The sequence below is a fragment of the Marmota flaviventris genome, chromosome 2, assembly GCF_047511675.1.
Source record: "Marmota flaviventris isolate mMarFla1 chromosome 2, mMarFla1.hap1, whole genome shotgun sequence".
Taxonomy (NCBI): domain Eukaryota; kingdom Metazoa; phylum Chordata; class Mammalia; order Rodentia; family Sciuridae; genus Marmota; species Marmota flaviventris.
The window spans coordinates 149,764,986-149,781,601 of record NC_092499.1 but is presented as its reverse complement, the minus strand read 5'-3'; positions in this window follow the sequence as shown (position 1 = coordinate 149,781,601).

Below are 16,616 nucleotides of genomic sequence, written 5' to 3'. Positions count from 1 at the left end.
CCCATGAATAGGAGTGTTGCTTGGGATTTGTTACTGAGATTTGTATACTGAAGCTGTAGGTCATTTATTCTTAAAAAAAATGCATTCAAATTTATTTATATAATTTCATCTATGAAATTTCATAATTTCATCCAAATGATGACTCTTATCAAGTAATTATGTGGTTGAGAACAAAAGGCTACATGAGATGCTCAGAACATGGGTTCTGGAGTTAGGCCATACCATGTTGAATCAAAATGCACCATGTACGGGATGTACAGAATGGATAAACCATGTCATCTCTCTGAGTCTTTATTTCCTTTTTATAAGAATGATCTTCTGAGGTATGTTTGAGGATTATATAAAATATATTTTGAAGCAAGTGGCATAGAAAATGTGCTCAGAAAATATTGACTTATTTAAGAAAATGTTTGTATCACACAATTTATGAATGGCAGAGCTTGGATTTAAATCTACACTTTTGACTGATCTCTAAATATCATGCATGGATGGATTGAAAAACATATATTGTGGCCCACTGTGTGTCAGTCCAAGGATTAGAATATATAACAAGATACACACCACCCGTGTTTCCACTGAATTAGATGGATGAAGAACATGGACATCAGACACCATATATTGGAGTTCAGTCAGGAAAATAGGAGTCACACAAGGTATTTCAAACAGAGGTATTTAACACAGGGGATTGCTTACATATGTGTTTGGGCTAAGAAAACAACCAAAAAAGTTTACTCAGGTATAATACAGGAAAAAAAGCAACATTTTTTTTTTCAGAACACTGGGGGTTGGGGGAGAAACCCCATGGAGCTTATGCGTATCTTGGCTCTGTACAGTGGGTACCCAAACTCTGGGCAGAGGACAAGGTCTGGAAGCTGCTGCTTGAATCACTTGGGAGAGGGGAACTCTATCTGCTGCTAGAACTCTGAGAAGTAGACATAAACCAGTCAATGCTAGAACTTCCATAGAGGAAGCCCAAACTGGCAGGTGAAGGAGGTGCTCTTAGAGTGGGATTGGTCCTTATAAGAGGCCGCAGAGAGACCCCTTGCCTCTTTTACCATATGAGGATATATGAGCAAGGAGGTGCCATCTATGAACCTGAAGGCAGGCCTTCAATAGACACAGAATCTATCTGCACTTTGACCTTAAGCCTCCAGAATTATGAGAAATAAATTTCTACTTCTACATGCATTTTAGGATGTTATTTATCTTTATTGTACACAAATATTTACTGTAGAATTATTTGTTGTATCCAAAACATGAAACCAAGCTTAGTGTCCATCATCAACTGATGGATAAATAAATAAAATGTGATAGCCACACAATGGAATACTATTTGGCAAAAAAAAGATATTAAATATCCATGCTTTCTACAACATGAATGAAACTTGAAACCTTGGGCTTTGTTAAAGAAGAGTCATTCCATTTGTGTGAAATTTCCAGAACAGGTAAAGTTATGGAGACAAAAAGTAGATACTTAGTTGGGTCGGGATGGGGGAAAAGGAAACACAGATGATGAGTATAGGTTTTCTTTGTTTGTTTGTTTTGACAAGGGACAAAAATGTTCTCAAATTTAGATTATGGTGATAGATGCACAAACTTGGGAATATACTAAAAAATGTGCACTTCAAAATTCAATAACTGGCAAAATAAAAGCAGAGTATCAAAGTTAAAAGAACAGTGAAGGCAGATGCACTGTGGGACTTATCATGTGATGTCACTGTTGCAATTTTAAAACCTGTAGGTTGATTATGTGGGTTTTTTTGTAATTGTTCAGCGAGTAATACACATATTTTGTGCATTTTTTTCACATGTGGGTTATACTTCAAAAAAACTTTTTGAAAGGTATAATAAGCAATGTTCCTGAGGCAGTGACCAAATCTCCAGTAGACTCTGTCCCTATTTCTCACTCCTAGGCATGTGGTGGTAATATGGCAACAGGGAAACCATTTAAAGAAGAGCCATTTTGCTTTCTGAGCCTCTGTATCCCAGATGGAACAACCAAAGTGTCCTGATTGCAAAGCCACATCTTCAGGATACCCTTTCTGTCCCTGGAGGAGACCTCTCCATTTAAGCTCCATTTGTAGGACAGAGGTAAGTGGTCACCCCCTACAGAGACTCTAGCCTGTCTGTGTATCCTAGGTTGGGCTGTAACTGAAAGTTCTCTGTGCAACTCAGGCATTGAATTTCCTACCAACTATAGTTGGACAAAATAATTTTGCAGACTTGAGGGATTTTTGAGAAAGAAATACTGTGATAAGTTTACATGTTTGGGAGTTGGCAAACACCCCAAATTCCATCTTGGGACAGAGGAACTTAGCCAGTGTCCACTTCATGTGGCTGAAACATTCTCATTTAATTTTTAAAGGCCACTTTATTAAGGTATGTTTGACACACACAGAAAAGCTGCACATATTTAATATATACAACTTGATGAGTTTTTAACTTTAGGGAAAATTTCATTGGGATATTCTGGGCATTGTGGATCCCAAGGTCAGGAGTGTCATTGTTTCCATTCTGTTCCCAGGGATGTGATGCAGTCAGAATCCAGGGACATCTGGGACTCCCTGGGATGACCCACACCAGAGGGTCTACCTAGGGCTTGGCAGATATGAGGGTCTCATTAAAATGTGTGCAATGAGTTACAGGTTTAATTTGTGATTGTAACCAATCCGATTATTAACTCCAGAATCTCATAGATTCTAAGATGCATTTTTATCTTATTTTATTTACATCTTAGCATCTCAGGTTAGGATGTATCTTAAAGCCAGTGACATCTTAAAATTGCCATTGTCCATATACGTCCTGCAGCAATGGTTTTGCCAGCGCCTGTGCAAAGCTGGTAGCTATTCTGGGTGACTGGACAGGACAACCATAGACCTTCGATGTTTCAGTCAATAAGCCATTTAGGGATCAGTGAGATTATTCATATCTTATTTATTTTCCTGAAAATCTTTCGTTGCCATCTTCTGTTATAATCAAGAAAGTTCAAGGATCAGAGAGGTTAGCAGTTGGAAGAACTGCACACAGTTTAAGAAACAGTCTACCGGGATCCAACATGGCGGCGAGAGGGGAGGCAGCGCTTTCAGTACCTCCTCAACAACGGGGTCAGAGAGACGCATGGATACGCTTAGATTCGACCTGCTGAGAAACTCCTAGCAAAATTCCACTAAAGAGAGACCGGCCGGGAATCGGTAGGATTTTTGGAGGAGACAGTCTGCGCTAGATGAGTGAATCTCCGCCACGCAGCGCAGAGGTCCAGACCCGCAAGCCGCCGCCCGCGCTACTCGGCGACTGTTGGCTGCCTGCACGCGGCCCCCGCGTCAGGGCGGATAGCCTCCGAGGCGCAGCGCAGCAGGAGCGGTGCAGGGACTCTAGGAAGAGGTCTCTCGCCAAGCCTTCATGAAATAGCAAACCGGGAGCTGAAACCAACCAGAGACAGACCAGTCCTACCCCTCCCTTCGGACACTCCAGCAAGGAGCCTGGGGCCCGCCATAGCAGAGTGGTGACATCACCAGAGTTCCGCCGACAGAATTCCTTCCCAGCAGAATCCACGTTAGCAGGTGTGTGACTCCCACCCCCTCCAGATACAAGCAGCCAGGAAACCTCGGGAATCTCTCGGGGGGCGTGTCTGTAGGGAAGCAGAGGGGATTCCAGATCCCCACCTCCCCTTAACACCAGCGGCGACACCCAAGATCTTAGCCGCCAGTTTCTGGGGGCGTGCCCACCAAAGGGGTCCGGAAAAATTAAACTGTTGGTTCCCAGATCACCCCACCACAGCACTGGGGCTTAGATGAATGACAGAGAGTGTGTTCATCGTTCGGGATATAGGACACGCGGTGGGGCTGCAAGTGTAATCAGATCCTTGGGGAACCGCCTCCGGTGAAGAGGACCTGGCTGGCTGGCTGGGAGGAGGAACAGGGGGAGGGGCCGGATAAGTGAAAGGGCTCTGGACTAACAGGATTGAGAGACTCCCAGGAGCCACCGTACAGGGATTTCTGTCAGCACATAGAGGGCAGAAGCTCGGCTCAGAGGGCACAGCTCCGCCTATTGGAAGAGAAGAAAATGGGATTCAGCCATAGAACAGGGGATGCCAGCATGGCAGAGATCTGATGTCATCGGAGAGCGGCCGAGGAGAGATCTTCATCGGTGCCAGCGGCGATGGAAACAGTTGGTCCCCTGGTAGGGAGGGTGAGTCACAGATACCCGAGTCTCTCTCGCTTTGTCGTCGAGCCAGAGGGGAGGAGCGGGGCCGCCGCCCGCGCCCGCAAGGTAGGCAGACCTGCGACCAACCTGCAGATCAGGCCCAGCGGTCTGCGGGCGTGGTAGGAGGGGCAGGGCAGAGCCGCCGCCCACGCCGGCAAGGTAAGCAGACCTGCGACAGACCTGCGGATCAGGCCCAGCGGCCTGCCAGCGTGGTACACACTTCACCCCAACTGGAGTAGGGGCAGAGCAGAGTCTTCGCCCTCGCCCAGATCAGGCCCAGCGGCCCACCTGTGTGGTGGTCAAGTGACCCCAATTGGAGTGGAGTGGGGGCGGAGCGGAACTGACACCCGTGCCCGCAAGGTGGGCAGACCGGCGACCAACCTGCAGATCAGGCCTAGCGGTCCCCGGGCGTGGTAGTAGGGGCAGGGCAGAGCCTTCGCCCCCACCTGCAAGGTAGGCAGACCTGCGACAGAACAGCGGATCAGGCCCAGGGGTCCGCGGGCGTGGTAGACACCTCACACCAACTGGAGGACGGGCAGAGCAGAGCCCCCGCCCGCACCTGCAAGGGAGACTTTTCAACTATACAAGAGCAATATAAATATATAGGGGGGGGAAATTTTCAAAAACACAACAGTTTCACCAAGAAGAAAGAAACGCAAGCAGTATGAAAAGACAAGGAAAGAAAGGACTACAAGCAATGCAGGTTAACTCAACTTTAGAAGAGGTAACAGCTGCAGCAGATGGAATGTCAGATAAAGAATTCAGGATATATATGCTTCAGATGATCTGGAGTATCAAGGAAGACATTAGACAGCAAAATCAGACAATGAAAGATCACTTCGACAAGGAATTACACAAACAAATCCAGGAAGCAAAGGATCAACTATACAGGGAGATAGAGGTTATAAAAAACAAACTAACAGAAATCCTAGAAATGCAGGAAGCAATAAACCAACTTAAAAACTCAATTGAGAATACTACCAGCAGAGTAGAACACTTAGAAGATAGAACATCAGACAATGAAGACAAAGTATTTAAACTTGAAAAGAACATAGACAGCTCAGCAAGACTGTTAAGAAACCATGAGCAGAACATCCAAGAAATATGGGATAACATTAAGAGACCAAACTTAAGAGTCATTGGGATACAGGAAGGTATAGAACTCCATACCAAAGGAATGAGCAATTTATTCAATGAAATAATACGACAAAACTTCCCAGACTTGAAGAATGAGACAGAATCCCAAATTCTAGAAGCCTACAGGACGCCGAATGTGCAAAATTATAAGAGATCCACACCTAGACACATTATAATGAAGATGCCCAACATACAGAATAAGGAGAGAATTTTAAAAGCTACAAGAGAAAGGAAGCAGATTACATTTAGGGGCAAGCCGATCAGGATAACAGCTGATCTTTCAACACAGACTCTGAAAGCTAGAAGATCCTGGAATAACATATTTCAAACACTGAAAGAAAATGGGTTCCAACCAAGAATTGTGTATCCAGCGAAATTAAGCTTCAGGATGGAAGATGAAATTAAAACCTTCCACGACAAACAAAAGTTAAAAGAATATGCAGCTAGAAAACCATCTCTTCAAAACATCCTCGGCAAAACATTACAGGAAGAGGAAATGGAAAATAACAATGAAAACCAACAGTGGGAGGTAGGACAGTAAAGGGGGGGGGGAATAATCAAAGACGAAAACAAACCATGTTTAGTAACATAAATAAACAAATATGGCTGGAACAACAACCCATATCTCAATAATAACCCTAAATGTTAATGGCTTAAACTCACCAATTAAGAGACACAGGCTAGTAGAATGGATCTCAAAACAAGACCCAACAATATGCTGCCTACAGGAGATGCATTTGATAGGAAAAGACATACATAGGCTGAAGGTGAAAGGTTGGGAAAAATCATATCACTCATATGGACTTCAGAAACAAGCAGGAGTGTCCATACTCATATCAAATAAAATAGATTTCAAGCCAAAGTTAATCAAAAGGGATAAAGAGGGACACTACATACTGCTTAAGGGAACCATACACCAACAAGACATAACAATCATAAATATATATGCCCCAAACAATGGTGCAGCTATGTTCATCAAACAAACTCTTCTCAAGTTCAAGAGTCTAATAGACCACCATACAATAATCATGGGAGACTTCAACACACCTCTCACGCCACTGGACAGATCTTCCAAACAAAAGTTGAATAAGGAAACTATAGAACTCAATAACACAATTAATAACCTAGACTTAATTGACATATATAGAATATACCACCCAACATCAAGCAGTTACACTTTTTTCTCAGCAGCACATGGATCCTTCTCAAAAATAGATCATATATTATGTCACAGGGAAACTCTTAGACAATATAAAGGAGTAGAGATAATACCATGCATCCTATCTGATCATAATGGAATGAAACTGAAAATCAACGATAAAAGAAGGAAGGAAAAAGCATACATCACTTGGAGAATGAACAATAGGTTACTGAATGATCAATGGGTTATAGAAGACATCAAGGAGGAAATTAAAAAATTCTTAGAGATTAATGAAAACACAGACACAACATATCGGAATCTATGGGACACATTGAAAGCAGTTCTAAGAGGAAAATTCATTGCTTGGAGTTCATTCCTTAAAAAAAGAAAAAACCAACAAATAAATGATCTCATACTTCATCTCAAAATCCTAGAAAAAGAAGAGCAAAACAACAGCAAAAGAAGTAGAAGGCAAGAAATAATTAAAATCAGAGCTGAAATTAATGAAATCAAAACAAAAGAAACAATTGAAAAAATTGACAAAACTAAAAGTTGGTTCTTTGAAAAAATAAACAAAATCGACAGACCCTTAGCCATGCTAGCGAAGAGAAGAAGAGAGAGAACTCAAATTACTAGCATACGGGATGAAAAAGGCAATATCACAACACACACACTTCAGAAATACAGAAGATAATCAAAAATTATTTTGAATCCTTATACTCCAATAAATTAGAAGATAGTGAAGGCATAGATAAATTTCTTAAGTCATATGATCTGCCCAGATTGAGTCAGGAGGATATAGACAACCTAAACAAACCAATATCAATCGAGGAAATAGAAGAAACCATCAAAAGACTACCAACTAAGAAAAGCCCAGGACCGGATGGGTATACAGCAGAATTTTACAAAACCTTTAAAGAGGAACTAATACCAATACTTTTCAAGCTACTTCAGGAAATAGAAAAAGAGGGAGAACTTCCAAATTCATTCTACGAGGCCAACATCACCCTGATACCTAAACCAGACAAAGACACTTCAAAGAAAGAAAACTTCAGACCAATATCTCTAATGAACCTAGATGCAAAAATCCTCAATAAAATTCTGGCGAATCGGATACAAAAACATATCAAAAAAATTGTGCACCATGATCAAGTAGGATTCATCCCTGGGATGCAAGGCTGGTTCAATATACGGAAATCAATAAATGTTATTCACCACATCAATAGACTTAAAAATAAGAACCATATGATCATCTCGATAGATGCGGAAAAAGCATTCGACAAAGTACAGCATCCCTTTATGTTCAAAACTCTAGAAAAACTAGGGATAACAGGAACATACCTCAATATTGTAAAAGCAATCTATGATAAGCCTCAGGCTAGCATCATTCTGAATGGAGAAAAATTGAAGGCATTCCCTCTAAAATCTGGAACAAGACAGGGATGCCCTCTTTCACCACTTCTGTTCAACATAGTTCTCGAAACGCTGGCCAGAGCAATTAGACAGACAAAAGAAATTAAAGGCATAAAAATAGGAAAAGAAGAACTTAAATTATCACTATTTGCAGATGATATGATTCTATACCTAGCAGACCCAAAAGGCTCTACAAAGAAACTATTAGAGCTAATAAATGAATTCAGCAAAGTGGCAGGATATAAAATCAACACGCATAAATCAAAGGCATTCCTGTATATCAGCGACAAATCCTCTGAAATGGAAATGAGGACAACCACTCCATTCACAATATCTTCAAAAAAAAATAAAATACTTGGGAATCAACCTAACAAAAGAGGTGAAAGACTTATACAATGAAAACTACAGAACCCTAAAGAGAGAAACAGAAGAAGATCTTAGAAGATGGAAAAATATACCCTGTTCATGGATAGGCAGAACTAACATCATCAAAATGGTGATATTACCAAAAGTTCTCTATAGGTTTAATGCAATGCCAATCAAAATCCCAACGGCATTTCTTGTAGAAATAGAGAAAGCAATCATGAAATTCATATGGAAAAATAAAAGACCCAGAATAGCAAAAACAATGCTAAGCAGGAAGTGTGAATCAGGCGGTATAGCGATACCAGACTTCAAACTATACTACAGAGCAATAGTAACAAAAACAGCATGGTACTGGTACCAAAACAGGCGGGTGGACCAATGGTACAGAATAGAGGACACAGAAACCAATCCACAAAACTACAACTATCTTATATTTGATAAAGGGTCTAAAAGCATGCAATGGAGGAAGGATAGCATCTTCAACAAATGGTGCTGGGAAAACTGGAAATCCATATGCAACAAAATGAAACTGAATCCCTTTCTCTCGCCATGCACAAAAGTTAATTCAAAATGGATCAAGGAGCTTGATATCAAATCAGAGACACGCCGTCTGATAGAAGAAAAAGTTGGCTACGATCTACATACTGTGGGGTCGGGATCCAAATTCCTCAATAGGACACCCATAGCACAAAAGTTAATAACTAGAATCAACAAATGGGACATACTCAAACTAAAAAATTTTTTCTCAGCTAAAGAAACAATAAGAGAGGTAAATAGGGAGCCTACATCCTGGGAACAAATCTTTACTCCTCACACTTCAGATAAAGCCCTAATATCCAGAGTATACAAAGAACTCCAAAAATTAGACAATAAGATAACAAACAACCCAATCAACAAATGGGCCAAGGACCTGAACAGACACTTCTCAGAGGAGGACATACAATCAATCAACAAGTACATGAAAAAATGCTCACCATCTCTAGCAGTCAGAGAAATGCAAATCAAAACCACCCTAAGATACCATCTCGCTCCAGTAAGACTGGCAGCCATTATGAAGGCAAACAACAAGAAGTGCTGGCGAGGATGTGGGGAAAAGGGTACACTTGTACATTGCTGGTGGGACTGCAAATTGGTGCAGCCAATTTGGAAAGCAGTATGGAGATTTCTTGGAAAGCTGGGAATGGAGCCACCATTTGACCCAGCTATTCCCCTTCTTGGTCTATTCCCTAAAGACCTAAAAAGAGCATGCTACAGGGACACTGCTACATCGATGTTCATAGCAGCTCAATTCACAATAGCAAGACTCTGGAACCAACCCAGATGCCCTTCAATAGACGAATGGATTAAAAAAATGTGGCATTTATACACAATGGAGTATTACTCTGCATTAAAAAATGACAAAATCATAGAATTTGCAGGGAAATGGATGGCACTAGAGCAGATTATGCTAAGTGAAGCTAGCCAATCCCTAAAAAAACAAATGCCAAATGTCTTCTTTGATATAAGGAGAGTAACTAAGAACAGAGTAGGGATGAAGAGCATGAGAAGAAGATTAACATTAAACAGAGATGAGAGGTGGGAGGGAAAGGGAGAGAAAAGGGAAATTGCATGGAAATGGAAGGAGACCCTCAGGGTTATACAAAAGAACATACAAGAGGAAATGAGGGGAAAGGGAAAAATAATACAAGGGGGAGAAATGAAGGTCAGTAGAGGGGGTAGAGAGAGAAGAGGGGAGGGGAGGGGAGGGGAGGGGGGATAGTAGAGGATAGGAAAGGTAGCAGAACACGACAGTCACTAGTATGGCAATATGTAAATCAATGGATGTGTAATTGATGTGATTCTGTAATCTGTATATGGGCTAAAAATGGGAGTTCATAACCCACTTGAAGGAAAGTGTGAAAGATGATATATCAAGAACTATGTAATGTTTTGAACAACCAACAATAAAAAAAAAATAAAACCACAAAAAAAAAAAGAAATAGTCTACCATTAACATTCCCAGTGACCTGGAATTTAGTGATTTCACTTTAACTTAGTTACTAAAGACCCTATCTCATATATAGCTGCCTTGCAAGGTCCTGGGAATGAGGACTTCAACATATGAATTTAGAGGGGACAAAATTCATCCCATCAGGGCTGGGGTTTTGGCTCAGTGGCAGAGCACTTGCCTAGCATGTGTGAGGCACTATGTTCGATCCTCAGCACCACATAAAAAACTAAGTAAATAAAATAAAGGTATTGTGTCTGCCTACAACTGAAAAAATATATTAAAAAAAATTCATCCCATGACAAGATGTAAGAGACCAGAACAAATAAAAAAAAAAAACAATGCAATAGAAGAAAAATTATCACATAAGAACAAGAAAACTTGAAAAAAAAACTAAGGCATTAATTTTAAAGAAGATAACACATCCACCCAACAATAAACAAGATATTATGAAATTGAAGTAATCAGAATTAAAAAAAGATCCCTAGAAAGTTAAAACATGACAGTTGAATGGGAAATTCAGTAGAAGGACTGGAAGATAGACTTAAGGAAATTTCCTAGAGAGCAAATCAGGAATACAGGGATGGAAAACAGGATAAAATATATATTTTAAATATTCATTCATATATATATATATATATGAAGTACCACAGAAAGCATAAAGAGAGGAAATCTGTAGGGAAGGAAAGCACACAGGGAGAAAATCTCTAGGGAAAGAATTCATGAGCTACAGGATATTCCTCTAGTTAAGGTTAAAAAAAAAAACAACAACAATGTCTCCAAAGACCATCAGACCCATACTGCTTGACAAACAAGATAAGTTACCAAATCCTGGTTTTTAAAAGCCCCTCAAACAGTGGAGGATGCAAGGTAACCTAAGTGAACCAAATTCTAGAGTGTGATAAGCTTTTCCTAGGAGAGACATCACAGCTGATTTCATCTTGGGTGGTGTGGTGGGAAGAAGAACCCGCTATAGGCAAATCCCTGTGTTCAAGCAGAGAACACAGATTGGAATCTGGAGGATCCCAAGACATGGAGGGAGTTGAATCAGATTAGAAAATTTAGAGATAGACCCAGACATCTTCAATGGCTCTTTAAAAAAAAAAAAAAATTCAAGGTGATGAATCAATCCAACAAAGTTAGAAAACTTTTCCTGATTCTTATATAAATTTTTATTGGCACATAATAATTATACAAAATAGTGGGTTTCATTGTAGTGGGGATATTTTTTTATTTTTTTGAGGTTGAGAGAATTGGATAATGGTATGAAAAACAATGAACCTCAGCCAATTTGTGCCAGAGACAAAAATTAATTTGAAATGAATTATTGCCTTAAATGTAAAAGCTAAAATAATAAAACATAGGAAACATGTTTGAAACTTGTCCATTGCTGATGGAAATGCAAAATTGTATGGCTACCCTGGAAGACAGTTTGGTAGTTTCTTATACAATGAAACTTACCGTATGACCTAGCCATAATATTTCTTGGTACTTACCCAAATGAGTTGAAATTTAATTCACACAACAAGCTGCACACACATAATTATAGCAGCTTTTTCATAATTGCCAAACCTTGGAAGCAACCCAGATACCCTTCAGTAGGTGAATGGAGAAATAAACTGTGGTACCGGCAGACAATGGATACGATTCAGTGCTAAAACAAAATCAGTTCTCAAGTCACAAAAAGACATGGAGGAAACTTAAATGCACATGAGTAAGTAAAAGAAGCCAGTCTGAAGAGGTTATGTATTATATAATTCCAATGATAGGACATTCTGGAAATAGCAAAACTATGGAAACAATAAAAATACAGGTGTCTGCCAGGATGTAGGAACTGGGGGAGTAATAAATAAGCAGAGCCTAGAAACTATCCATGATGAGACTCTAATGTCTAGCTACATATCATTATATGTTTGTCAAAAGCAACAAATAGAATGTACCACTACAAGAATGAACCCCAATGTAAAATAAGGACTTTGGGTGGCAATGACTTGTCAATACAGCCTTGCAAATTGTAATAAAAGTAGTGTTGTGGTGAGGGATCTTGACAGTGGGGAAGGCTGTATGTATGTGGAGGAAGAGGTAAGAACCCCTGTATTTTTTGCTCAGTTTTGCTGTGAATTTGAGACTGCTCTTAAAAAAAAAAAAAGACGAAGTCTATTGAAAAATATATTAAACTATAATAAAAACTTGAGAAAAATTTCAAAATGCAACAGATATTATTTGAGGATGCATAGTTCAGGTAGAAGGAATATAGGAAGGGAGGGAATGATGAATGCAAAAGTCCAAGCAAAGGTTGCCTGTTGGTGGGAAGACAAGTGAGGCCCCTCAGGAGGCATGTGGCTACTTCTTCCAAGGGAACTGGTAACGTTCTATTTCTTAGAATGAGTGGTAGGTTTATGGACATTCCTTTTATTATTTTTTTTTGAAAATGTACATATGCCTTTTATATACTTTATATACATGTGATTCATTTTGTGTTCTTTTTTTTTTTTTTTCGTGGTGTTTGGGATTGAACCCAGGTCCTTAGGGCCTTGTATGTGATAAGCACATTCTGTGCCACTCAGTGACACTCCTAGTCCCATTTCATGATTTAAAAATAAAGTAGGCAAACATGAATAAGTAGGACTTTGCAATCAGAAAAATCCAAGCCCTCTGCTCCCCACAATCTGGGACATGCTGGCAGTTCCTCTTAAATCACTGGAACTCAGCTTTTTCTTTATGAATTGGGAGAAAATACAAATGCAGCAGCACCAATCCTGGCCAAGCCTAAGCAGAGGCTGAGATTCGGACAAGTGGGAAATAATGACAGGGAAGGTGAAATTTTTCCTCCCAGGAATAAAAAAAAAATTGGCTCAGGGTGAGAAGAGAAAGGAGGATGAATGTTAAGCGTTCCTTGATCTTTGATTCTATTTAATGCACTATGATGACCATCTCATTTTACCTATCTCTCAAAAGAAAAAAATCTGGAACAATTAGATTAACAATGCCTAAGTATGGGAGGGGGAATTTGATAGCCTGTCCCAAAAAGGGCATCCAAAAACACAGTGACCAAATGTGGTCACTCTAATTACAATATTGAGAAGAGATGCCTTGCCTCATGATGCCGTGACACACGACTAAACCAGTCAGGGTCACTCCAAGAGAATTGGGCTGGCACAAAATAATGACAGACAGACAGAGATACATTTTTCTTTGGGTTCTGTGGCAGCCCCTCTGACCCAGCTCCCACCAAAGAGGCAAGGTAGGCAAGAAAGAGAGGGAGGAGCATGTTCTGAACTCTTTTATTGGGGAGAAGCCATTCAAATGAGGCAAGGGGGTTGAGTCTAGCTTTGTGATATTTTCTAGGTCAGCTGGTTGACTTGACATCTTAGAAGGCCACACCCATCTCATGTGCTGTGTGGGGATCAAAGGCAGAGCCAGTGAAAGGGACACACATGTGCACAGCCCAGACAGAGCAGCACTGTCAGTCCAGTTTGCTTTGTGTGCTCAAAATGCTCACAGCTCACACACAGGGCTCGCCACTCCATGATCCCCGGGAGGCCTGCTCAGCTTCCGCAGGCACCACCATTGTTCCCTGGATGGGCACCTCACTAAGTCACTGTGCTGCTGCTCACACAACACAGGCCTGAGAGTCAAAATGTGTGTGTTAGAGAGAGAGAGAAATGAGTGGGGTGGTGGGGGAGAGGTGGGCAAGAGGGAGAGATTGAGAGAGTGAGGGCAGGAGAGGAGTCAGGGCACAACTGGGGAGCCCTTGGGAACCAGGGGATCTCCGAGAAACAAAACGTCCCCCTTCTCCCACTTCCCTTGCTCTTTCTGGCTATGTTCCCTCCACTACCTTCCACCCAGGTCCCTTCTCTGCCCCACCTTGGATTGGCTCCTTGGTCTCTTTTCCTATCAGAAGAAAAAGAGAGGATGCCTCATGAGTATGATGCAATCAAATCTGTCCAACTAAGATCCTGGGGGAGGACCGAGGTGGTGTCAGAGGAAGGTAGAGGGAGGACAAGAGGAAGAGACTGGAAGAGGGGGAGCAGCAGGAGGGGAAAGAAGACAAATGGAGTTCATAGAAATCGCTCCCACGTAGGCTCCCCCAAAGACTTGGTTAGGGGCCAGCCAAAGCCGGGGCTATCTGTGGGTACAGTTGCAGGCTATCAAACTCTCCTTCTCTGGACCCTCTGCAAGAAACTTGTTGCACAGGTCCTGCCAGGTTGCTCTTATGCTCTATCATTTATTGTGGTATGCGGGGGTTTCCGTGGGTCCCCCTGAAGATCCCTGGCGTGTGTGTGGCCACCTGGTTTGGGGGAATGTGTTTTATTAAGGCGAAAATATTTCCGGACGAGACTTACCGAGCCTTTTCGAAGGCAAGCACCAGCTTGGCCTCAGTTCAAGGTTCTCCCAGTTCCCGCCCCGCTTCACAGTCCCACCAGGCGACTTCAATGGCTTTGCCCTTGGCCCTTGGTAACACCAGTGAGGAGAGGTTGATGCCTGGCACGCCTGCTCTGAGAGTGCACACTGAGCTGCAGAAAGGTGCGTGGAGGTGACCTTCCGCGCGTGTGGACTCTGTGGGGCCCCTGGCGGGGGCAGAGGGTACTATAGGGGTTGGGAAAGCAATGAGAAGGTGAAGACCAGGGACACCCGCACACTGGGTCGGGCCTCTAAGAAAGTGGCTTGAATCGGGGTTTGGGTTCCATGTGAAACCCCAATAGCAGGCGCGCGTCCTAGGATCCCACTTTTTGTAGCTCGAAGGTCTCCTCCGCCTCCGCAGCCTGCACAGGGATGGAGGGTGGTTGCTGGGGAGAGGTGTTCCTTGGGAGAAATAAGGCGGGGAGAACCAAGAAATCAGGTCCATGGGACAAAGAGACACAAAGGAATGGATTTCCCCCCTCCTGTTCTTGGCAACAACCTATTGCAGAGGCTCCAGGGAGGGGGAATTTGATAGCCTGTAACTGTACCCACAGATAGCCCCGGCTTTGGCTGGCCCTTAGCCAAGTCTTTGGGGGAGCCGACTTGGGAGCGATTTCTGTGAACTCCATTTGTCTTCTTTCCCCTCCTGCTGCTCCCCCTTTTCCAGACTCCTCCCCTTATTCCTCCCTCTACCTTCCTCTGGCACCACCTCTGTCCTCCCGCAGGATCTTAGTTGGACAGGTTTGATTTCATTATACTGGTGAGGCATCTTCCCAAGGTCCTGCCAGGTCTCTCTTTTGTTCTATTATTTTCCTCTTAATTCCTCCTCATCCACTCCCCAGCTGAGAAGACCAATCTACATATTTAACACATGTCTTTGTTGTCCAGTTCCACCTTTAAATATAGTGTTGTTTTGAGCCTTAATTACATGAAAGTATTGTGTCAAAATTTTATTCCATTATTTGCATTTTAAATTCAACAGTGTTTTTGAAAAAAGCTTATGGAGATATAGTCATTGTACAGAAACCTGCCCATATTTAAAGCATACGACTTGGTAATACTAATTGACGTATGCATATGCTTATGTTTTGACATATATAAACACCCATAAAACCATCACCACAATCTGTAGTGAACATGTTTTTCTTCTCGAAAGTTTCCTCCAATGTACTCCTTCTCCATGTACCTCTCTGAACCTACCTTTTGTCCAATCACTGACCAGTCAATACATTAATTTGAATTTTCTAGAATATTATATAAATGAAATCATACACTGTACTTTTAAAAAATGTGGCTTCCTTCATTCAGCGATTGTACTGAGATTCATTCATATTGTGGCATGTATCAATAGTTCATTATTTTAAATTGTCAAGTAAGTAATTCATTGTACATTGTGTATTCTACAATTTGTGTATTCATTCATCTGTTGATGGACATTTGGGTTGTTTTCACTTTGAGGTCATTTCAAATAAAGCTGCCATGATCATTCATTTATAAGTCTTCCTATGGACATATGCTTTCATCACTTAAGAGTGGAATAACTGAGTAGGTGCATGTTTAACCTTTTAAAAAACGGCTAAAATGATTGCAAAGTGGTTGTATTGTTTTATATTCTTACTTGCAGTGTGTGAAAATTCCAGTTCCTCCACATCCTCACCAACATTTGGTTAATGTTTTATCTGCTTTCAAGAATTTCTAATAGGTATGTAGTAGTTATTTCATTGTGGCTTTAAATTTTCATTTCCCCAAAAACTAATAACATTGAGCATTTTTAAAATCTTGAGTTCCATCTGCATGTCTTGTTTTGTAACATGTCTATTCTAATCTTTTGTTCAATTTTTTAAATAATTAGGTTGTGTGTTTCTTTATGTGTTTGTCTTAGGTGTGTGTATTTTATTGTAGTGAAATATATATAGCATAAACATCACCATTTTAGCCATTTTTAAGGGGACAATTGAGTAGCAT